This window comes from Archocentrus centrarchus, chromosome 1, assembly GCF_007364275.1.
Source record: "Archocentrus centrarchus isolate MPI-CPG fArcCen1 chromosome 1, fArcCen1, whole genome shotgun sequence".
Classification (NCBI taxonomy): Eukaryota; Metazoa; Chordata; class Actinopteri; order Cichliformes; family Cichlidae; genus Archocentrus; species Archocentrus centrarchus.
Window position 1 is genome coordinate 17,260,805 of NC_044346.1, and position 24,762 is coordinate 17,285,566.

At 41.2% G+C, this 24,762-nt stretch overlaps 1 pseudogene; it reads left to right on the top strand.

Moving 5' to 3' along the window:
* The first annotated feature begins 12,933 nt into the window (after positions 1 to 12,933).
* LOC115794324 (F-box only protein 41 pseudogene) lies at positions 12,934 to 21,034 on the top strand (annotated as a pseudogene).
* Positions 21,035 to 24,762: the final 3,728 nt, after the last annotated feature.

Consider the following 24,762-nt stretch of genomic DNA (forward strand, 5'->3'; position numbering starts at 1 on the left):
GATCTTATGACCTGTTAAGAAATCTCCAAGAATAATTCATTTTTGTTTATTCCCTTATTAACATACCAGCAATGATATAAAATCCTTCCATTTTTTGCAGAAATTAACAAGCAGAATAGAAACTTAACCTGCATTGTCAACATCATACAGTGCACAGATTTGCCTACATAATGAGCACGGACTTGTGGTGTGTCTAACAACATCCTCCTGGCATGCTTGTACGTATACATATACTTGAATTTAATTGCTTCAGTGAACAGCCGTCCGGATCAATAGCAGACAGTGGCGGGCTGGAGAATGAGCCTGTCCATAAGCTCACATCAGTGAGAGGCTTTCCATCTCATTCACTGTTGCAACCCTGTCCTGTCCTGAGCTCAGTGCTCAATCCCCTTCTGGGTAAAATGGGTAACTGCTCAGGCCCCAGAAGAAAAGTTGTGATAAATCTCTCTTATGCTCCAGTCTTGAAAATGTGTCAGAATCTTTATACTGAAATTATCTGCTGTACAGTTTTAAGAAATTTCTTTATCATTTTTTTGTGTGTACTTTCATAAACACACAGAAAACTTCACACAAAGTAAAATTATTCTATCACAGAAGTACTATTATAAATCACTATTTTCTTTATTAATACATCTGATATGTAGTGTCTTTAAAAGCCAATCAGCTGATTAGTAGTTGCTTGTAAAATGTCAGAAGTACAAAAATATTTATTCAATTAGCTGACAAATATTAACAGCTGATTTATGTGGCGTGAAATACATTGTCCTAGAATTCGAATTAAAGCCTTTTTATTGTCATTATATAATGTATAATGAAATTGTGGATACTGAGGTTCAGTGTTGTTCTGGCACTTGAAAATAAACTGTTTCTGAGTCTGTTTGTCCTTGATTTGAGGGCCCTGTAGTGCCTGCCAGAGGGCATCAGATCAAACAGGTGAGAACCAGGAGATGATGGGTCCTTTAAAATGTTTTTGGTTCTGTTGAGGCAGCAGGAGGTGAACAAGTCCTGTTGGGACTCCTGAGCTGTGTTGATGATCTTCTGAAGCCGCCTTCTCTTTGTCTCTTTGTCTCTTGTCTCTCTTTGTGCAGCTCCTGTACCACACTGTGATTCAATATGTCAACTGAGCACTGTCAGGAAGTCAAGTCACTGCTGTCCCCTTTTGGTGACTGCTGAGGTGTTCTCAGTCTAGGATAGGTCAGCAGAGATGAAGATACCCAGGAATTTATAGGCTGGGACACTCTCCACACAGTTGCCATTGATGTAGAGGTAGTCTGGGTCTGTGATGTTATTCCTGAAGTCTAAGATGATTTCCTTTGTTTTCATGGTGTTCAGTGTCAGGTTGTTTGCCTAACTCCAAGCTGACAATATCAGGATCTCATCTCCAGTCACACACCCCTCTGAGAGTCCAGCAATTGTGGTGGTATCTGCAAATTTGTTGATGGTGTTACTGAGGTGGGCTGGACAGTTTTCATGGGTGTAGATGGCAAGCAGCAGTGGACTCAGCACATAGCCTTGCGGAAAACCAGTGCTGAGGGAGTGAGAAGTAGGGGCTACGTTTCACTTTTTGGGGGCGATTTGTAAGTAAGTGCTTTATCCAGTCCAGTTAGACAGTTTGCTGAGTGCAATGCCTGGGATGATTGTGTTGAAGGCTGAGCTGTGGTCGATTAAAAAGCATCGCCACATAGCTCCCCTGGTGGATGAGCGCAGTATGGACAGCCATGGCAGGAGCGAGACAGGCTTTGATGTGATGTGAAACCAGCCTCTCAAAGCACTTCATCACAAGAGATGTAAGTGCTGTTGGGCAGTAGTCAGTGAGACCGTTGGCGGCTGATTTTATTTGTTTATTTATTTTTTTGGGTGCAGGAATGATTGTTACAGACTTCAGGCCGGGTGGTTTGAGGACTTGTATCAGGGAGTAGTTGAATATACTGGTGAAGACGTGTGACTTGTCTGCACAAGCTTTGTAGCACCTTCCAAGGAATCCTGTTGGGACCAGCAGCCTTACTTGTGTTCACTGACCTGATCACCCGCCTCACTTGATTTTCCTGTAGGGTGAGCGTCTGAGCTCTGGAGTCTGGAGGGGGCTGAGAGGATGAGCCTGAGTGCTGTTGTGATGTCTCAAAGCGTGCAAAAAAGCCATTCAGTTCCTCTGCCAGTGCGATGGTACAGCGTTGATGCTACAGAGGTGTAAAATGTCATAGGTTTGTTTTTGTTCTCCAAATATCCACAAGCAGTTTAAAATGAAAGGGGGTGGGTTTCAGAGTAATACTGTCACATGAGATGAAATACTTCAGAAGAGTGGCTCATTGTGCTGAGTTTTTTTTTTTTTTTGGACTGATTAGGTTTGTCCTTTGTTGTCAGGTAATAGGCCCTAGGCTATGAGGTTGTCCTGTCATGGGAGTCCCATGGCTTACTCAGGGCTAACGTACTTTGACGTAGTCATGTAGCCTAGAAGGCATTAGGAGCTTTCATTAAACCTCTCATTAAGTTTATAAAGGTGTCAATAGTATACTGTAATGTGTCCAGAGAAAATGTCAAAACTCTCAGTGGTTCTCATCTGTCAAATTTCCCATTTATTGATATAGTTGAAAAGCCATGGAGAGCAAGGGGCTGGGTGGATGTGAAATACTTTGTCACACTTTGATCACTTTTATTTTACTCTTCTTCTTCTTCTTTTTTTTAATCATTGAATTAAGTGGAGTGGGAAGAGCACATTTTCCAAAGGAGAAATCCCAGCAGGGGTAACGGCCCCATTGTTAAAGCGTGGGTCGAGGATGATGCTCGTGTCACACCTCTCCGAAAGGCTCGCACTAGTTTGAGCTCAGTGCTACAGCAGTTCCTAGCGATGCTTTGCAGAGGACTGGCACGAAGGCTGTGATACACCTTGAGTCACCGTCCTCCTCACACCTCCGAGCAAAACAAATCTTTGTCAGCGAGTGCACAGAAATAAATCTGAAGTGACTGTGTGATACAGCTCCAGTGACAGCCTGCTGAACAAAGACTGTGAGACTGAGGGGTATTTTGCTTGTAACTGGTTGCTTTTATTATTTATAAACGAATTCAGACCATCATTTGGTGTTTATCCTTTAGAGCTGAGCCTTTAATAGTCATATCATTAATGCAGCCCGAGGGCCAGCTCATGATTTATGCACATGGTGCAGAGATTGTACTTTCTATTGGAGTAGCTGCAGCACAGAGCTCAGTGTCCTCATGCACATAATGAAAGGAGTTTAAAATAGTTTAACATTTTAACTCCAGTTACTGTGAACACAGTTCAGTCAGAGACACTTAAAATCACTTAAAGGGACCATAATGACCATTTATGGAAAACAGTTATACAGTTGGAACAGTATCATCAGTAATAAACATAAAAACAGGTGTTAAATCTGCGCTTAATCAACAATAACAAAAATATAACACATAAGCAGGATGTTGTGGCTTTGGATAGAGCAGAGTGAGAAGTGTGTACACCTGCTTAGAAACGATTTGCTGATGAGAATAAAGCAATTATTGCGAAGCGTGAATGCAGCAGGTGATGCCAATCAGTTTCTTTGTTCCTCGGGTTTCATCAGTGGCAGAGACGGCCAGTCTGGACTGTTTTCAGCTATTATCTCCTTCTGTTCAATAATCATTAGATTGAGATTGAAAATAGGTGTTGACTTTGCAAACAAATGCAGGACTGTATGCATGTCTGTTCTTCATCCATTATGTGGTGCAGCATGGAGGTTGTAGACATTTAGATGAACTGTTCTCGTATGGCTGTTACACTTTGACAACTACTGATTGCCTGCATGCGATCCATTTAGGGAACATTGGTAAGTTGTATCCATTCACCCATCACCAAAGATCTATTCTGAACCTGTGGGACATGCTACAGAGACATTTGGGTGTAGTTCCAAAAATTTTTGGGGTTCACCTCATATGACTTGGGCTGCACTGGTTATGTTATAGCAGGCTAATACCTAGACAGTTTCAATTTCATTATTTAGCAACTTCCTTGGTTAACATTACCTTCTGGCTCACTTTGTGTTTTACATTTATTGGCAAAGACAAACCATTTAAGCTGTTGTATCCTTAAAGGTCTGTTGTTTCAAAACACTGAAGCAAGCCTGTTTAGCTCTCACAGCAACCATTTGCATGTATGGATGTGTAAATTGGCGATATGCTGATGCAGTTGGTAGCACTGTCGCCTCACAGCAAAAAGGTCCTGGGGCCTTTCTGTGTGTATGTTCTCCCTGTGCCTGCACAGCTTCTCTCTGGAGACTCTGGGTTCCTCTTACAGTCCAAAGACATGCATGTTAGGTTAATTGGTGATTCTAAATCGGCTGTAGGTGTGACTGTGAACATGAATGGTTGTCTGCTCCTCTGTGCTAGCCCTGCGATAGACTTGCCCAGGGTGTACGCCACCTATTACCCTTTAACAGCCTACAGCCCAGCTGAGTTGGATGAGCTGGCTGGGAGAAAGGATGTGTAAATTGTAGCTACAAAAATTAATCTGTGTTGCAGTTCCTGAAATGAACTAGTTATAATAACATCATTACATAAGCACATTTTTATGATTTATAAGAGATAATGTGTTTTACTATTTTTTTCTGCTTTTGTATAAAACAGTAAAATTCATGGATAACAACAATAATTCTATTTTAGCATTAGAAATATAATTTTGATTAAAAGCTTGTACATGCTGGTGGATTAACCATTATAGAAACACACACAAAAAAAATTTGTTAAGTACCAATACTGTTAATTTAGGTCAGCTACATTGGAGGGTGGTCTAATAAATTTGTTAAGCACTGTATGTTATCATGCTTGTGATTAAAAACAACCCCTCCCAATCAAGGCTCAAAATTGACACCCCCTAGTGGCTATGCTGTTTTGTTTGCAGGTTACTTCAGTGTTAAAACCTGTTGTTACCTCTTCTACTGAGTAACACCTCAGCTTCTCCTGGTAGTGCACCCTGAGATTTCTTGTTCTTTATCGTTACCTTTCTGTATCTTTATATCTATCTCTATCTTCTCTTTGAAGTGGACTATTTTCACCTTTAACGTCTTACTTGATGTTCAGAATCTTCTTTATTGTGATTAAAAAAAAAAAAAAAAACTGTGGGAGGTTGGACCAGTCTTCTCTTTTAAACAAACCCTGACTTCAGATTACTGCCTCAATGTAAACAGCAATGAATAAAAATCCATTTAGCCCTAATACCAGAAGTTTCACTTTTTGACCTTGTTGCAGAGAACCAAAAATTGAAGTCCTCCCTCATGCATTCATATAGGTCATAAGTTTATAGATCGTTGACTGGACTTGTTTTGATGCCTTGTTTGACTGTTTGAAAGCTTCTGTGGGTTTAACAATGAGGTTGTTAATGTTTCCCATCAGAAAGCCTTTAAAAAGTAGCTTTTCATTAAATCTTTCCATTAGGATTAGTGAATAAAGAAAAATAAAGCTACCAGTAAGAGGGATATTTGTAATCGCTCCAGTAAAAAATGTTGGTTGTAATTTGAAGTGATTTTTCAGTCTTTACTAATACAAGGGGGGGCTGAAAAGTTCATAGGCTGACTAAGAAGGAGTTATCATACAGTAATTAAATTTGGCATGCCTTAAATTCAACCTTTACTGATGCTAATGGCATGTTTTTTTTTCCACATAAACCCACATTGGATACAGAAATGAAGACTTGGAAAAGTAGTGCTAGACACATTTTATGAAAATGGATAACATTTGACACCGTAGTGTTATCAAATATCTGCAGAAAAAGGGGTCCAGCTTTATCAACTGTGCAAAAGTGGGCAGCTGAATTCAAGAAGGGTAGGGAGAGCCGGCAGTATGGTGGTGTGGTGGTTAGCACTGCCTCACAGTTAGAATGACATCTAGAAGGGTATTCCGGGTTCGAATCCACCTTGTCCCAGGCCTCTCTGTGTGGAGTTTGCATGTTCTCCCCATGTCTGTGTGGGTTTCCTCCGGGTACTCTGGTTTCTTCTCACAGTCCAAAGACATGCAGTTACTGGGGTTAGGTTAATTGGTCACTCTAAATGGCCCATAGGTGTGAGTGTGAGTGTGAATGTCTCTCTGTGTTGGCCCTGCGACAGGCTGGCAACCTGTACAGGGTGTACCCTGCCTCGCACCCTCCGTCAGCTGGGATAGGCTCCAGCCCCCCCGTGACCCTAAACAGGATAAGCAGAAGAGAATAGATGGATAGGGAGAGCCTTGAAGATGACCCAAGGTCCGGATGTCCTGCCACAGTCACCAACCATGAAAACATCGACCGTGTTCACCACATGATGATGGATGACAGACATTTAACTGTTAATCAGATAGCTGATGCTGTAGGCATCTCCCGTGAATGAGTTGAGAACATTCTGCATAATGAACTTGGCATGTCAAAGGTTTCGGCTTGGTGGGTGCCACGACTTTTGACACCTGATCAAAAGCGTACCAGGCTGGTCACGTCACAGGTGAACTTGGCACTTTTTGAGGCAAATCCAGCTGGTTTTATTGAACGTTTCCTCACCCAAGATGAATGTTGGGTTCACCACTTTGAGTCAGAGACCAAACGGCAGTCCCTCCAGTGGAAACACCCATCTTTTCCCCCACCAAAGAAGGCCAAGGTAGTGTCATCAGCAGAGATGGTGATGGTCTTAGTCCTCTGAGATGCAAAGGGCATCGTGGTCATTGACTACCTTCAAAAAGGCCATACTGTCGATGGAGAATACTACGGCAACTTGCTGAGGCAGCTGCGAAAGGCAATCAAGTCAAAACAGCCTGGAAAATTGACGAAGGGGGTCCTGTTTCACCAGGACAATGCTCCTGCACACGAGTCCGTGGTTGCAATGGCTGCTGTGCGCAACTGTGGCTTTGAGCTGGTTGATAACCCTCCATATTCTCCATATTTCGCACCATCTGACTATTTTCTGTTCCCCAACATGAAAAAACACTTGGCTGGGAAGCAATATCGGACCGATGATGAGGTCGTCTCTGCTGTTGAGAACTTTTTTGAGGGTCAGAATGAGAGCTTCTATGCCACGGGAATCCAAGTGCTGCAACACAGATGGAAGAAGTGTGTGGACCGCAGGGGAGATAGTCGAACAATAAAACACATTTGGTCAAGTTCGACCATTGCATCATGGCCAGCTTATGAACTTTTTAGCCCACCCTCATACTTGTGCATTAGTATCTAAATATGGATTAACTATATGAGTTCTAATCATAACTTATTATAATTTAATAATAATTTTTTTCATATATATTAGCCAGTATTTTCCATTTGCCCAGCCCTATATTTTAAATACAGTAAACATAACTGTGCTCATTAATGCTAAATACTGCGCTCCGTGATATTTTACCATAGCGCTGTGTGGCTACTCTGTGGGATCATTATTATGCAGCCATTCTGAATATTCCTGAATCCCAAAATATTACTGAAATATAATTGTAGCTTTGAGGTTTTTCCAGATGTGATCAGTCCAGTTATGAAAACGTAGGCTATCGTAAAGCATTTCCTCACATTTCTAGCGCTTCTACTCAGTTTTAAAGGACAGCCTGTATAGCTGATCTGTGTTTGGCTACACAGCCTTTCAGCTGGCAGTTAAAGCATAATCTTTGAGGCAGATGGGATAGCTGATCTGATGGGACTGATCGCTTTTTGTTGTTACTGATTGTCACTGAAGTGGAGCTGATTAGTTTAAAAAAAAAAAAAAAAAGAGCCTAGCCTAAAAGTGTAGGAGATGAGATGGTGAAATTTACTGTCTGAACTACTGACTACTCATCTGTAAAGCAAACAGGGTCATCAGTGGCTGTATTGTTTTAATGATGTCCATGGATTGAGAATATAGTTTCCTGAGCTGAAGATGTGCCTCGTTGCAGCCTGGATATGGTTTCTGTACATATGAAGCATAGGGAGTCTGCACATAGTCTAAATATTATACATTATATTCCCAGTATTTTCTATGCTGTATTTCTAATGTCTGCTATTCCATAGTCCACAATAATAACTCAAATGCATTTCTTTGAAATGTTTCAGCTGAGCTCCACTGACAGCGGCTTCACTTCCTTCCTTTTCCTGCCTGTTTAAATATCTGACGGAATAATTTTAAGCAGATGGGAATGCCTGCTCACTGCAGTGCAGTGACTGTGTCTGTGAAATCCTCCTCCTTTAATAAATGGGGACGACTTGCCAGTACACTCCCTGATCCAGCCTCACCAGACGTCTAATAACAGTCTGTGTGACTTCTGGGGATTTCCAGTGCACGAGTCCAGTGTGAAGAATGGTCTGCATCTGGGATTTGTGATTATGCTCCTAGTGCCTGCTGCTTCACTCATTAATAGCTGCTGCAGAAGCTTCTGAGAGAGAGAATCTGAGAGTTGGTTTTGGTTCAAGCTCTGGTGTTGGTTTTTACTCTCACGTGTTTGTTTAGATTTAGGAGCTAAAAGCTAATTTTAGGTTGAGGAAAAGATTGTGATTTGGGTTAAAATATGCTTCTTTACAACATCAACCCTTTGTGTTGCTGACAAGTGCTTAAATGTAACTCCTTTACAATCATCCGTGTGTAACTATGCATAATGGACTGTGTTGTGACACCAGTGTCAGAAGACACCTTGTCAAATCTGTGAGACCCCTGGTGCCTTTGATGGACTGGCAGTACGTGACACCTGGAAATAAACAGGCTGGTTTGGTGGGAACTACCTGGTGAAACAATCCCTACTTCAGGTACTAGTTTTCTAAGGTTTTGAGCCAGTATCTTATGGTCATTGTAAAGTGGTTCTTACCTTATAACATAAAGTAGGTATTTGCAGGTGCTAATGATTTGCCAGGTAAGACTGGAAAAGGCAGAATACGTGTGTGGCAGCTAACGTGGTGTCTCCAGTGTGCTCTGTGTACCTGACAGGAGTCATGTTCACTGCAGTGACTTTACACAAATCTGATAGTTACCTCGAAACAATCTTAGATTAAAAAGTAATCTTCACTGTGAGGATGAGCCCAGGAATAATTGTGTAAGGCAACATACCCCGGTGTTGTCAGCAAGCACACAATGCTAGGAAAAAATTTATTCCCCAACTGGTTGGTGAGTAGCTGCTGGGGGCTCCAAACTTCGGAGTTTGTTTGGTACGTTCAGTAAACGTACCATACAGCTGCTTGCTAATGCTAATGGCTGGCGCTAGCTAACTGTTAAAATAGCGATCCGTTCCGGTAGCTAACTGCTGAATTTCTCAGCCCAGCACGACGGCACCTCAGCAAGGCACAGTGCTGGGCAATCAACCGCTGGCTAGAACCCTGCCAGGGAATCACTAACTGGTCTCTAGGCCTGTGTGACTGGGGCTTTAGCAATCAATTTCACAGTGACTGTCAGCAATCTCTAGCAACCACTCGTCAACTAATTTTTTCCTAGTAAGTGGTGGTTACCAAGTGGTCGCTAACCAGTCTGTAGCACTGTTTGATTAGAGCCTTAAACATTGATTGTTTTTAACTTTAGAAAATATAGCAAATAAATACAAGAACACAGTAAATGACAATAGGACAAAAATGTATTTATTCACAAAATTACATATATACAGGGCTATACAGCCAAATGCTGTAAACACTGATCAGATAGTGCTTCACAGTGCAAGTGAATCCAAAGCAATCTTCAAAAGCAACCCAAGAATTTCCCAACGCGAAGAAATGGGATATTCTTCAATGGCCAGGCTAGTAGAGCATGCTTTTCAGTCACTGAATACAAAACTGAATACACAGACCCCCACAAACAAGCAGCAAATGAAGGCAGCTGCAGTAAAGGCCTGCAGAGCAACTCAAGGGAGGAAATCCAGCATTTGGCAATGTCTGTGAGTTCTAGACTTGTTGCAGTTACTGTAATTGCAAATGATTTTCATCTTGGTATTAAAAGCAGTCCATATATTTAAAATTATGTTAGTTTATCCAATTACTTTTGAGACTCTGAAAATTGGGGACTGTGTATAAAAATGGCTGTATTTCCGAAACATTTAATGCAGTACTTTTGTTAAACCCCTTGAGTTAATGCTGAAAGCCTGTACTTCAATCACATATTGATCATTTGATTTAAAATCCACTGCGGTGGTGTACAGAGTCAAAATTAAAAAAAGAAAAGAAAATCTATTACTGTCCAAATACTTATGGACTTGGCTCTAAATGAGACGCCAGGTAATTTTATACCTTGTTACAGATATTATTTGGTAGCTGAGTAGGCTTAAAGTGAAGAGCTCAGTATTTTGTCAGGACACTGGTTTCCAAGACTTGTGCAGAGAACTGAGCTTTACAGTAATTAGAGAAGCTGATTCAGGGAAACCAGTAAAGGATGGTGTGCTGAATTTTTATTTCATCAGGGGCTTCAAGTTCTGGGTAATTGGATAAAAAAATGAATTCAGTGTTCCTGCAGTGACCTATGCAGCTCTGCATCTGAGTAGCAAATGGAAAAAGTAATCAAAAAATAATTTTGAATATTTTAAGTTTACTTGAGTTTCTGAACTCAACGGGTTATTTTTATCCAGAAATGCATCCAAGGAAAATTAATTGTATTTTTTTTTTTTTTTTAGTGTTAAAGTTTTGCCATGCTTTTAAATATTCTAGTCTTGTCTTCATTGTCTACTGGGTAAGCATAAGGCAGCCTTTAAGAGTGAAGGCTGTGTGAGAGGACTGTAACTCTGATAGCAGATAACAGGACTTTTTTTCTCTCCTAGTGTGGGTTACCAGATCCTTTTGTAAAGGACTTAGCCTTATCCAGTCTGACCTCTTAGACTTAAGACTGGAAAATGACCTTGGCACTAATAAGCACTCTCACTAATGGATCCATTTCCATTTCCCCACCATTCTGTGAGTATGAGTGCAAGAGCTTGCTTTTTAACCCTTAGTGAAGTAAAGGTTTCATGTTTCTGGACCACGAAACTCATGTATTATTATTCCTACTAAGAGAGAGACAGGCTATGATTTCTTCTGTGCTCAGACAGCTGGAGTAATAAATATTGAGAGGACCACAGTGAGGATATAGGACAAATATGCTGTAATATTGTAATCTAGATTATTTAAATTTAACAATAAATATTAAAAACTCATGTAAACCACGATTTACAACCCCAGTTTCAGATTTATTTTCTCTGTTTAAACATTTGATATGTTTTCTATGTTCTAATGTGAATAAAATGAATAATTTTAAGACAAAAATAAATCATTTTGAAATTGATGGCAGCAACAGGTCTCAAAAGCTGGGACAGGGCCATGTTTACTTTGTAGCATCTGTCTGTAAATATCTGGAAACTGAGGAGAGCAGCTGCTGGACTTTCGGGGAGGAATGCTGTCCTGTTCTTGTCTGATAGAGGCAGTGGTGGCCAAAGTACTGACATTCTGTACTTAAGTAGAAGTACAAGTACTTGTGTTAAAAACTACTCTGGTGAAAGTTGAAGTACTGGTTCAACTTCTGTACTCAAGTAAAAGTAAAAAAGTACAGGCTCTGAAATCTACTCAAAGTAAGAAAGTAAAAGTAGCTCCTCGGAGGACGTTTCTACTTCTTTCTTACATCTTTCTCCATCTGAGTGAAGTTATCCCTCATTCTTTGCTCTCCCTTAAAATACAGCAGCTGTTCTTTTAGCTAGCAGACACACTGTGTGACAAACTGCACACACTTTTTTTGTCCTCTACGTTTTCTGTCATTTATTTTCCTCACCGTTCCGGCGTGCAGCCTCTATGTAAAGCGCAACTTCCTCTAGCTCTTTCCGGTGTTGTGCCAAAGAGTGATCGTCTGCCAAAAAGTGATTTTTTTTATGTTTCTGTGTGCTTTTATGTGTAATGTATTCGCTCATATTGGTGAATAAGAGTGTAGTCAATAGGATTTATGAAGGGCTTAGATATAAAATGAAGAAAAGACCTGTTATTCAAGTATGTTTATGACTCTGCATTATTGCACGTACATTATATTAAATCCAGTCCTCTTTGGTCACTTAAAATATCTTGATAGAGTGTAATGTCATATTTGTTCTGATTTCTGCTGCCCTGTTGGCCACATATCTCTTTAAAAATCTGGCTAATCGCAGTTTTTACCCTGATAAATAAAGAATATATAAAAGTCGCTGCCAAAAACTGATTGCAGCTTCTACCTTGTGACAGAAATGTTGTTTCTTACTCAAAATGACTTGATATCATTCACGAGAGATATCGTTGACATATTTTGCACAGATTATAGGTCAGCAAGTCATTTATAAAAGTTTAAATATGGGCAATCATTTTCTGGCAATCACTTTTTGGCAGACGATCACTTTTTGGCACAACACCGGTCTCCGAGCCAGCGTTGCAGGAACCTCTACCGTGTGGGGTAGAGGTTCAATCAAAAGCCGGCTCCCGCACTGACCGGAAATGCAAACGTTTCTCAGACGCATTAAACCTAAAATAACGAGCTTGTTTTGAAAATGTAATTAGTAGAAAGTACAGATACTTGTGTAAAAATGTAGTGAGTAAAAGTAAAAAGTTGTCAGAAAAATAAATACTCAAGTAAAGTACAGATACCTGAAAAATCTACTTAAGTACAGTAACGAAGTATTTGTACTTCGTTACTGTCCACCACTGGATAGAGGATTCTAGCTTTTGTATTTTTGGCAGGTGCTTTAGTTTTAGCTTTGTCCTCTGCTTCACCGGCCATTTATTTAACTCAATTGTGTTGGCTATGTGAGTGAATTTATCTTACTGTCCTGTTCTTGTCTGATAGAGGCAGTGGTGGCCAAAGTACTGACATTCTGTACTTAAGTAGAAGTACAAGTACTTGTGTTAAAAAGTACTCTGGTAAAAGTTAAAGTACTGGTTCAACTTACTTGTGTAAAAATGTACTTGCATGAAGCCCTCAATCTTTTAACATGCATTTTTGCCCTTTTTTTTTTTTTTTTTTTTTAGGACCTTAGGCAAGGCAACCATGGCAGATGAAGTGAGACGACCAGCTGAGTGCTGCCACTCCGTGCGGTCATGTGACTGACCTGGCTCTTCTGCCGTGTGTGGGATCTTTCTGTCTCCGGCTGACTTCCTGTAGTTGCTCTGTTCTCACCATGAGAGGATCTGTCAGGCGCTCGACCTTAGTGCCCTCATACTGGCGCTGCCGTTGTGCTGCGTGAGCGCCCCCTCTCCTCCAGCAGTTACTGCACGGAATGGCATCTTTGGACCTGCCATACCGCTGTCCTCGCTGCGGGGAGCACAAGCGCTTCCGAAGCCTGTCATCCTTGCGTGCCCACCTGGAGTACAACCACACATACGAGACCCTTTACGTCCTCTCCAAATCCAACAGTGTATGTGACGCCGCTGCTCTGCTGCCCCTAGTGGCTGAGGGAGCTCTCCTCACACCCGCCAACAACAACGACCCTTTTGAGCCACTTCGGCCTTCAGCTTTAAAGGAGCGGCGCTTCCCTTGCCGTGAGCTTCCTTGTGCAGAAGACCTGAGTTTGACCCCGGCTAACTCCAACACTGCAGCCCGGTATATTCCTAATGTGGAGTTTCCCCTGGGGGAGATTTTTATGAAGAAAGCCATGACATCCACAGATCCAGGTCCCCATGGAAACCCAAGCACAGCTGTAGCGGTGGCAGCTAATGTAGCAGCCAGTGCAGTGGAAGCAGCTTATGAGGAAGGCCTGGCCAGGCTGAAGGCGCGGGCGTTTGAGCGGCTGGAGCTGGATGAGAGGCTGGAGAAGCTGTCTGAAGAGGTAAATACACTAAAGTTAACAGAATCTGAATCAGCTTTATTAGTAAAATGTCTTGAGCCACCCCTCATTTCCTCATATTTTATAAAAGGGTCTTAAACAATAGTTCTCCAGGCTTTCTGAAGGTCTTTCAAAGTTTTTCTTTGGACATTGGTTGCTTTTTCACTCATTTTTAGTCCACACTTTGTACCTGAAAATTTTCAGTTTTTTTTTTTTTTAAGCCACTGATCTATGAATCATTCGAGCATTAAACAATACACCCAGGGCTGGACTGGGACAAAAAATCGGCCCTGGCATTTTTGGCTTAGACCGGCCCGCAACTATGTCTTAGAAGCATTTGACACTGTTTTACTCTCATTCATTGTGGGCATACCTTTTGCTGCTAATACTTTTTTTTTTTACTTAATTTAGTAATGCTTAAATTGCAAAGCTTTGACGTATTATTTAGTTTTTTTTGAATCTGTTATTTCACCTGCTTGAGGGCTTTTTAAAACATGTTTAACCAGCACAGAGGCTACAAATTCAAACTACTGTGCAGCTTTCAACACACTTTTAACCTAAATATCTAAGATGCTATGATGCAGCCTAAAATGGACACTTGCTGCTCATCCAACACTTCTCGGCCTTGACCGTTTGCTATTTTATCAGATTAAGGTGCCATTGCTGCCAGATTTGGGGAAGTATGCAAATGTAAATAAATATTGATATTAATCAATCGCCATTGCTCATCACACTGCTGCTGTCTTCACCTACAGCAGAGTCTGCCCAAGCCTTGAAGGGGACCTAAGCAATATTTGATTTGGGGCCCCCTTCATACCACTTAATTGTCCCCTGAACTTAACTGTTATTAATGCTGGAGGGTTAAAGTTGATTATTTTTTTTTTTTTTTTTTTTAGGATATATTACAGTTTCAGCCTTTTAAATTAAATTAAATTTTATTTATACAGTGCCAACTCACAACAAAGACAACTCAAGGCACTTTATAGTGTAAGGTAAAGACCCCACAATAATTACAGAGAAAACCCATCATTCATCCTAATCTTAAAAATAGAGAGGGTGTCTGTCTCCCGAATCCAAGCTGGAAGCTGGTTCCAGAGAAGAGGGGCCTGAAAGCTGAAAGCTCTGCCTCCCATTCTACTCTTAAGTATCCTAGGAACCACAAGTAAGCCAGCAGACTGAGAGCAAAGTGCTCTATTGGGGTGATACGGTATTATGAGCCAATGAAAAGAAGCCAGTATGGGAGAAATCTGTTCTCTCTTTCTAGTCCCTGTCAGTACTCTAGCTGCAGCATTTTGGATCAGCTGAAGGCTTTTCAGGGAGTTACAATAGTCCATCCTAGAAGTAACAGATGCATGAATTAGCTTTTTAGCATCAGTCTGAGAAATATTAGAGTGTAGCCTACTCATTAAATTAGTGTTGTTACAAGTGTACAAATCTGGACAGTTAGAATAGTCTCTTCTTTCTTTTAGGAAATTGGCATTTGTAAAAAATTAAAACAAACCAAAAAAGTTTCATGACAAATGTGGGCGAGCTTGGGGGGCCCCTGGTAGTCAGGGGGCCCTATGCAGCCGCATATGTCGCCTATGCCTCTGGCCGGCTCTGCCTACAGCTGCTGTTGCTGCAGCATTACTGTTACAGAGGACGTGGAGGCTACAGCAGCGAACATGTCTGTGATCTTTACACATTTTGTAGCATTTACAGTGACACTCTTCAATTTCTTCGCACGTAACTTCTCCGCACCCCCTTTCTGCCGCTTCGGTTTCTCCATATTGCCTCTCCTTTAACACACGCGATCAACACTGAAACTACTAGTTTCAGTGTTCTGCACCACGCAGAGTGGAAGGGTGGCTGTCAAGAAGCCATTCTTAAGGAAGGGAAACAGGGAGAAAAGGCTGAGGTATACCACATGACACAAGAATGGAAAATCAGTGGCAACAGTTCTGATGGAGTGATGAATCCAAATTATCAGTATGTCAGAGAAAAACAATGATTGTCTACAGCATCTACGGTGTCTACAGTGGAGGCTCTGTCATGGATTGGGGCTGCATTTCAGCCACTGTTGTTGGGTTTCTTGTTAAAAATGAGATAATTATGGACGTAGAAAAGTGTGGTCAGATTTTGGTCCACCATCCACTATCTAGAAAGGGTCTGATTGGCTACAGCTTTATTTTACGTCATGGCAATGATCCCAAACATACTGCTAATACAGTAAAAAGCATACCTGGATAGAAAAACACACAATGAACACTATCAGTCATGGATTGGCCTCCCCAGAGCCCGGACCTCAACATTATTGAAGCAGTGTGAGATGATCTTGACAGAGAACGAAACAAAATGCAGCAACGATCTAAAGAAAATTTAAATGTCCTTCAAGAAGCCTGGAGAACTATTCCTGAAAACTACTTAAAGAAATTACAAGAGAGCTGCATAAGACAGTTCAGGCTGTGTTGAAGAATAAAGGTGGACATACTAAATACTGACTTTCAAATTGTACAAACTCTGTTTTTGCCTTATATACTGTGTTTCCATTAGGGCTGGGCAATATAGACCAAAAATAATACCTCAATATTTTTTTAGCTGAATGGCAATATACGATATATATCTCGATATTTTTTCTTCCCAAGAGGTATTAACAAAAAAGGCACTTCTGAGTCAAAGCTACATGTCCTAAATGTCACACAGACACTTTTATTAACATTCAGTTGTAGATGTACATGAGAAATTGCTCAAAAATAAACTATTGGCATATTTAAATAATAATGCTCCTCAAATAAATTAATTCTTTTTCCCTCCATAACAAAAGACTCACAGCTGTGCTATTAAAATGTAAACAGAAAAGATACAGAGCAAAAATAGCAAAAGGCAGACTTATTCTTTAAAAAGCCAGTCTCCAGTGAAGTAGACTTCACCAAAGTGCTTCCTCCTGTGTGTACTGCTGTACATCTAGTACTCTGTGTAAATAACAAAACATGTAAACAGACTGAATGAACAAAATTCCATCCGTCAGTCAGCAGGGTTCTAGCCAGCTCAGTAAATCCATAGACATATGTGCCGACGTATCACAGCAACGGGCGGCGTCTACGTATCTGCCAGCTGCATCACGACCCTACTTGCCTGCAGCCAGGTACTCTTGGGGTCCGGGCGATGCCAAAGCATATGAACGGACACAGTATGAAGGCTGTATGTACACAAAACACGGCGGCAGCGGAGAATTTCTGGATTCCAAAGCTCTCCAAAAGTTGATGTCACTGGAAAAAGTCGCTAAATTTATCAGTAGTCGCTTTTTGGAAAAAAAAAAAAAAAACTGCTAAATCTAGCAACAAAGTTGCTAATTTGTCAACACTGCCATGTCATACTGTTGCTTCCTGCATGGTGAAGCAGTGAGGGAGAGAGGCGGGGCAGTGTGAGCTGGTGGATCTACAAGTATGATTGTAACGCGACATAGACTATATCGATATAAACGATATTGTCTCATCTTATATCGTGTATGAAAATATATCGATATTTCCTAAAAACCCAGCCCTAATTTCCATGTATGCTTCCATGCTCCAATACATTTCTACACCTGTTTCTGTGTAGATTCTCAGTTATCCAGGTCATAGTAGTCTCTGGAGCTTGAAAAAGGCGACTGGACTTCTTTTTGTTTCTTGAAGACGTTTCACCTCTCATCCGAAAGGCTTCTTCAGTTCTCAACCAAATGGTGGAGAGACCCAGGTATTTAAACCCCTGTGGGCGTAGTCCCCTGGAGGTGGTTATGACCCTCTATTGATCATGTGCGTGAACACATGTGCCCAGGTGTGAAGGGGGCGTGGGTCATATTTAATCAGTGGTTTCAGTTGAAACCAATTTAGGACTCCGCTCCATTGTTTCCTGTGGCCTATTGAGGTCACTGGAACAAAGGTGTGAATGGGGGTTGAGACGTCTGGGAAGGGAGCTCAGGACAGCACTGTAAGCGGGGGAAAGTTGGTGACGTAATCCACCTCCTCTGTTCAATGATGGTTGTTCACAGTGGACATAGATGGCTTCTTTCACTCCTCTTTCAAACCATCTGTTTTCCCTGTCCAAAATGTGAACATTGGCATCCTCAAAAGAGTGCCCTTTTTCCTTCAGATGCAGATGTACTGCTGAATCTTGTCCTGTCGAAGTGGCTCTTCTATGTTGTGCCATTCGTTTGTGAAGAGGCTGTTTGGTTTCACCAATGTAGAGGTCCGAGCACTCTTCACTGCACTGAACAGCATACACTACATCGCTGATCTTGTGTTTGGCGGGTTTGTCCTTGGGATGAACCAGTTTTTGTCTTAGGGTGTGACTTGGTTTGAAGTATACTGAGATGTCATGCTTGGAGAAAATTCTTCTGAGTTTCTCTGACAAGCCTGCCACATATGGGATGACAATGTTGTTCCTCTTGTCCTTCCCATTCTCTGTAGTTTGTGTTTGGCCTTCATTCCTGTGCATCTTAGCTGATTTGATGAAGGCCCAGTTGGGGTAACCGCATGTTTTGAGGGCTTTCTTAATGTGTGTGTGTTCCTTATGCTTCCCTTCTGCCTTAGAGGGAACACTTTCCGCACGGTGTTGTAGGGTCCTGATCACCCCAAGTTTGTGTTCCAGAGGGTGGTGGGAGTCAAAGAGGAGATACTGGTCTGTGTGTGTGGGCTTCCGGTAAACTTCAATGTTGAGGCTTCCATCTTCCTCGATAAGCACCGCACAGTCCAGGAATGGTAACTTGTTATGTCTGGTGTCCTCCCTGGTAAAACGTATGTATTTATCCACTGAGTTAATGTGACGAGTGAAGGCTTCTACTTCTTGGGTTTTGATTTTGACCCAGGTGTCATCTACATATCTGTACCAGTGGCTAGGTGCCATCCCTTTGAAAGAACCAAGAGCTTTACTTTCCACTTCCTCCATGTAAAGGTTGGCTACAATGGGAGACACTGGGGAGCCCATGGCACATCCATGCTTCTGTCTGTAGAATCCATCATTGTATTTAAAATATGTTGTGGTAAGGCAGAGATCTAAAAGTGCACAAATCTGATCTGGGGTGAAGCTGGTTCTGTTCAGTAAGGAATCGTCTTCCTGTAGTCGTCTTCTGACGGTCTCCACTGCCTCAGTTGTAGGTATGCAAGTGAAAAGTGAAACCACATCAAAGGACACCATGGTTTCATCTGGATCCAGTACAAGATTCTGGACCTTGTTAGTAAAATCTGTAGAGTTTTCAATGTGGTGGGGTGTGATGCCAACAAGCGGTGATAAGATGGTGGCGAGGTGTTTGGAAATGTTGTAGGTGACCGAGTTTATACTGCTGATAATGGGTCGAAGTGGGACTCCTTCTTTGTGGATCTTTGGGAGTCCATAAATGCATGGAGTGGCTTCTCCAGGGTACAGGCGGTAGTAAGTGGGGCGGTCAATGGCTTTTTCCTTTTCAAGTTGTTGCAGGCAGCAAACAACTTTTTTCTTGTAGTTGCTTGTGGGATCACGTCTCAAGACCTCATAAGTATTGTTGTCACTGAGGAGTGTAGTAATTTTGTTGTGGTAATCCGAGGAATTCAGCACAACCGTGCACCTCCCCTTGTCGGCTGGCAGTATGGTGATGTTTTGATCCTTGCTTAGGGCTGTGATGGCCTTCTTCTCCTGAATGGTGAGGTTGGATGGAGGAAGTCTTGCACTGGAAAGAGTGGCTGAAACTTTCATCCTGATCTGTTCTGCTACAGGATGAGAAAGTTTGTTATTTCTTATAGCGGTTTCTGTTGCTGTGATGAGGTCTACAATAGGAAGCTGTTGTGGGGCTATGGCAAAGTTGAGTCCTTTGGCTAGCACATTTTCTTCTGGTTTGGTGAGGACCCTGTCTGATAGGTTCTTCACCCACTTTCCTTGGTTTCCATTGCTTATCGTGTCGTCCTGTTTGTTAACAGATGAATGGTATGCCTTGGTTTGCAGAGTTTGAAATTTACGTAGTTGTCTTTCCTTGCCTTTGATGTGTTGTGCGAGCTGGGCTTTGTCCACACCTCCAGGGGACTACGCCCACAGGGGTTTAAATACCTGGGTCTCTCCACCATTTGGTTGAGAACTGAAGAAGCCTTTCGGATGAGAGGTGAAACGTCTTCAAGAAACAAAAAGAAGTCCAGTCGCCTTTTTCAAGCTCCAGAGACTACACCTGTTTCCCATTTTCCTAGGTAAATGTAAAGAAATAAGGGGTGGCTTAAGACTTTTGCACAGTATTTGAGGAATTGTGCTTTGCTCGTAATAATCTGCCAATCTAGTCACACACAATGCAAACTTTATTTCTGCAGATGCCTTTTTTTTTTTCTTTTGCTTAGGCCAATCAAGGAAAATATTCATTGCTCATATAAATGTATTCATCTATTAGACTTTAAAATCAGTCATATCGCTGAGCACCCTCTTTGTGACTGATTTCGCCTAGCAACTGCCAGCAACTCGCCAACCAGTCAGGGAATATAGCGACCGGTGGTTGCCAGGGGGGTTGCTGAGGGGTCTTGAGCACTGTTTGACTGGAGCCCAACAGCTATATAATTGTAATCAAGAAGTCCTTGACTGACAAAAGTTACCGTACAGTGAATAACATTAATGGAGAAATTAAGACTTCAATGACAGCATCCAGGTTATTTAGCAAACAATAGAAAAGCTTAAGCTTTCAGTTTTTCTGCAGAAGAGGCCTCACCACTGATGTTGGGCTTTTTCCACATTCAGACATTTGAAAGAAGAGTTTTGTACTGTATTTGTGTTGTCAAAGCCTGGATTTATAAAGTCTCAGTATTTTCTCTGCGGATTGTTTCAGTCAGTATGGTCCCATCATCATGTCTGTCGTCCAGTAGCGGGCTGTTAGTACACAGTCTGCAAAGCTCAGTCATTTAAGTTTCATCTTAGTAATTTATTTTAGGTTTTCAGCACATAGTCAGAGAATCTGTATTTTTGTTAAAGTAAAATTTTAGGTGCAAAACATGGATATTACTCTGTAGTAAGTAATGTGTTAGTTTTTGTGTATTACTCTGTGGGACAATAAAGGCTGTTTCTTCTACTCAATGACTTCCTTTGCATATTTAGTTACAGAACAGTCACTATATGTTGGGTCATTAAAGCAGCTCAAGTTCCTCTCCTTTTGTAGGTGGAGCAGAAAATTGCAGCCCGTGTAGGTCGTCTTCAGGCAGAGCTGGAGAGGAAGAGCTCGGAGCTGGAGCGGGCCAAGCAGGAGAGCGAGCGGCTGAGCCAGGAGAAACAAGACCTGGAGGACAAGGCCTCAGAGCTTTCTCGCCAGGTGGACGTCTCTGTGGAAATGCTGGCCAATCTCAAGCAGGACCTGGTGAACAAGGAGACAGAGCTGAATCACAAACAGCAGTAAGTGATGTATGCTTGTTCTGCAGACTCAAGCACATTCCATGTGTTATAACACACCTGAGCAGGTTTGATTTAGTGCATAAAGCAGTGTAATTAAATGCAGCTAAACCATCATGCTAAAGAAAAACAGCAGTCTGTACAACCAGAGTCCACACTAAAATAAAACACAACATTTTAGTGTTCTCGTAGCCTTGCACAGACATTTTCCGGGGGGGGCAGCTGCACAAAGTAGTGTTTGCTTACATACTTAGGGATCTCCCTCATCCACTTTACTGCTAAATGGTCTGACCCAGGACAGAAGAGAGCTGCCTGCTGCAGTTCCCTTTATTTCTTTTTTCTTAACCTGTCCTTTCTTGTATTGTGTTGCATTTGACAAATGCAAAATCAATATTGCACATGATAATTAAGGGTTAATCTGTATTAAAATAATGTATAATATTTAAGTCAAAAAAGATATAGATAACTGACTGGCCCTTGGAGTGCATACTGTATTTATGAATGCTGGTAATATGTCAGTGGTGCACAAATGATCCAATGTAGTTGGGATATCATGCACAAACTGACTCCAGCATTTCTGGCTGTCTGTTGTTTTTCCTTTGCAGCGGGTCAGACCCTTACACACAAGCTTTGACACAAGCTTTCATGTCGCTCGTACCACCGAGCAGCCCACTCAGAAATTCCACACAGGTTGACATGAATGACTCCTGACAGATGAGGTCAAGGACTAATGTTTGCATAGACTAATGATCACCTAACAGAGTTCATATATGCATTTTAAAGACTAGCTTGCATTTTATAAGCTAATGGTGGACTGTTATTGCGTATGTTTAGCTGTTTGTATTGACATGCTATAATAGTATTTAATTTAATACCGGTGACAAACGCGGATGAGGCTGGGCAAACACTATTACCGCTGTCACCAGTAAAAGCAGTGGCATGCATAGTTGGCTGTGAGGTCAAGGAAAGTCGAAGGAGGAGCTGGTCTAGCACAATTATAGCACAATTATAAAAATACAGTTGTTGGGCATTAGATGCTTCTAGCTGAGAATTAATGCCATACGAAATTATAAAACTGAAAGACAATAAAGTCCTACCAAAAGGGCGCTGAGGACTATGTGGGGTCTGTCTGTGCACATGCCTGAGTTTACTCAACTACACGGTTGTTCCTCAGTGCTCTGCATGAGGAACAAAAGCAGTGGATGTTGAGGTACCTTCTGGAGTCTTTGGAAAAATAATTCCACAATTGCATTTTACTACCTGTCAGCTATTTTCCTGATATTACAAAAGTAAACAAATTCTAACATGCTAATTGCAAGTTATGTTTTATTATAATATGACTATAATGCATATACTTTGTATTGTGCAACATTTAAGCAGTGCCTTCCATCCACCCACCTGACCACACATGAAAGATGCCTTTAATACAAAGTTGCCTTGTTTGTGTTGTATCCTTAGGATGGTGATCTGGTTTTACCCCTTGCAGAGTGCCAGAGTATTGCTTTAATTTCTGAAATTGTCTGCTTAGTTTGTGCTATGTTGGAAAGTGTCATTGGATGAGTTTCTGAAGCAATCCGACTGCACACCAGCAGATTTACTGTGCTCCTTTTTTATGAAGCACATTATGGCCCTCCTCTCCTTCACCTCTTATTCTCTGTTGATAGTGTAATTTGCCATCATAGCCACCCACCAGATGTGTTGTGCATCTGTCCCACTGTCGTCACCATTTACCAGTGTCCTCCAGGGCTGGTCAGAGGCTCATGCTGAATGAAAGGTTGGACAGGAGCAGCTGGATTGGCAGTAGAGATTACTGCATCCTGCCAGTCCCTCAATAAAGCTGCCATGCTGCTTCTTGAACTAGTTAAAGTACGGCTGCTGTAAATAGACAGTTCTTGGAAGCAAATCACAGCATTGTGAAGCTAGATGAAGATGAGTTGGAGTTCTCCCACAGCATGGCACAAAGTATGAGTAATACCAGGCTTTATTTTTCTGATTTTTAGCGCTTTTATTGAAATGAATCCCAGGATGATTTTTTTTTTGTGTGTGTGTGTGTTCCAAATGTTTACGCTGTTTTTAGTTTTTTCTGTTTTTTTTTTTTTAAGATACATGGAATTGTTATCTAGTTTACATTTTTAATATTTGCAAGTGTTTACAAAGGAAGATAAGAAGCATTATAGCATTACAAAGTGAAAGGAAGGCTCAGCAAGCACAATAAGTAATTTGAGTGGTTATATTACAAGAACAGGTAGTTGAAGCATCACTTGGGTTCCTTGATAAATCTACAAAATTTTTTTAAAAACTGTAGTTTCTGTCCAGTTGATTTAGATGAATGTGTGACACTTTCATAGCTGACTTCAAGGAGTGCTCATTGCAGAAGCAAATGGTTGGAGTTTGAGGCTCAGTCATTCATTTTGGGTCACTAAATAAAAAATTTGGTCAATCTTGGTCATACCATGTTTCAAAATGTAGCACTATCCCATTACTCCTTGGGTAATGAGCTGTCAGTCACCAGTCATTAGCCAATGAATGTGCTTTTTTTTTTTTTTTTTTTTTTTAACACTCTTCCTCGTCACATTCAGTTTTTTGTGACCAAGATGGCGATTGCAGAAATGCTCATCTCGACATCAGATACCAACAGATGACAGCATGGTAGCTACGTCCATCTTTTATATCAACTATGCTATAAGCACCGCGTTACTGCTCCCCGATGAGCTGGGCAGTCAGTTATGTAAATGCTTAATCTAACATAATGTGACTAACATTATACCTCATAGTAACATTAGCAGGCTATTCAGCAGCCGTCCTGATATTTCAGTCTGTGTCTTGTGAACAGAAGCTAATGTCAGCATTATAAATAAAGTCCACATCCACCATGTCAAGTGATTGAAAATGACTTTTTAAATAAAGGAGTTTATGTTTACACATAATCTTTTTTTTTAAATTTTCTCTGTACTGTGGTATCAAATTGAGTGGAAAGAATCATGTAATTCTGCTTATATTGGTCCAACTAGTAAATTTCTGGTATTGTGTCCTAATTGAAGGGCAAGTAGTAAAGTTGATCAGACAGCTGCTGTGTTTCTACTTTTTCCTCCTTTATTTGACATGCCGCACTTTTTTTCCCCTTCCAGTCTTCACTAAAATTCGACCCTACAAAAGTCATCAAATGGATTTTAGATTTTCAAACCCGTCCCCCTCGTGAACTGCTTAGCCCCCTCATTGCAGCTTTTAGCTATCTTTATTTACTTCAACTAGCAAGTATTGTCATTATTCATTAATCTGTTGACTTTTTAAAAATAATTTCAGACAAATTTTTGATCTTTAAAATGTCAGTACTGACAGTTTCCCTGTGTCTAAGATAAAGCCTTCAGCTCGCTCATTTTAGCCGCTGGGTATATCCAACGTGCAATACTACAAAACAGAGAAAAAGCACAGAAATCTCACATCTGTTAACATTTTCTTGTTTTGCTTACATTTTGCAGTGCTGTAATGGTAAATGCATGCATTGCAAGTCTTTGAAAGTCAGCTGATTTGCAGGAGTGTTTCCATTCTCACTCAGCATTAAAAAATGCTCTGTTTATATTTTTCTGTAGTCTCATTACCCAAATGGCTGCATTTTCAGACATGGCTGATCTTGTGAGTTTCATCTGGTTGAAAGTACAAAAAAAACACACACACACACAAAAGATGTGCTGTACTTTTACTCACTTCTGCCCATCTATTGTAAAGGTTACAGTA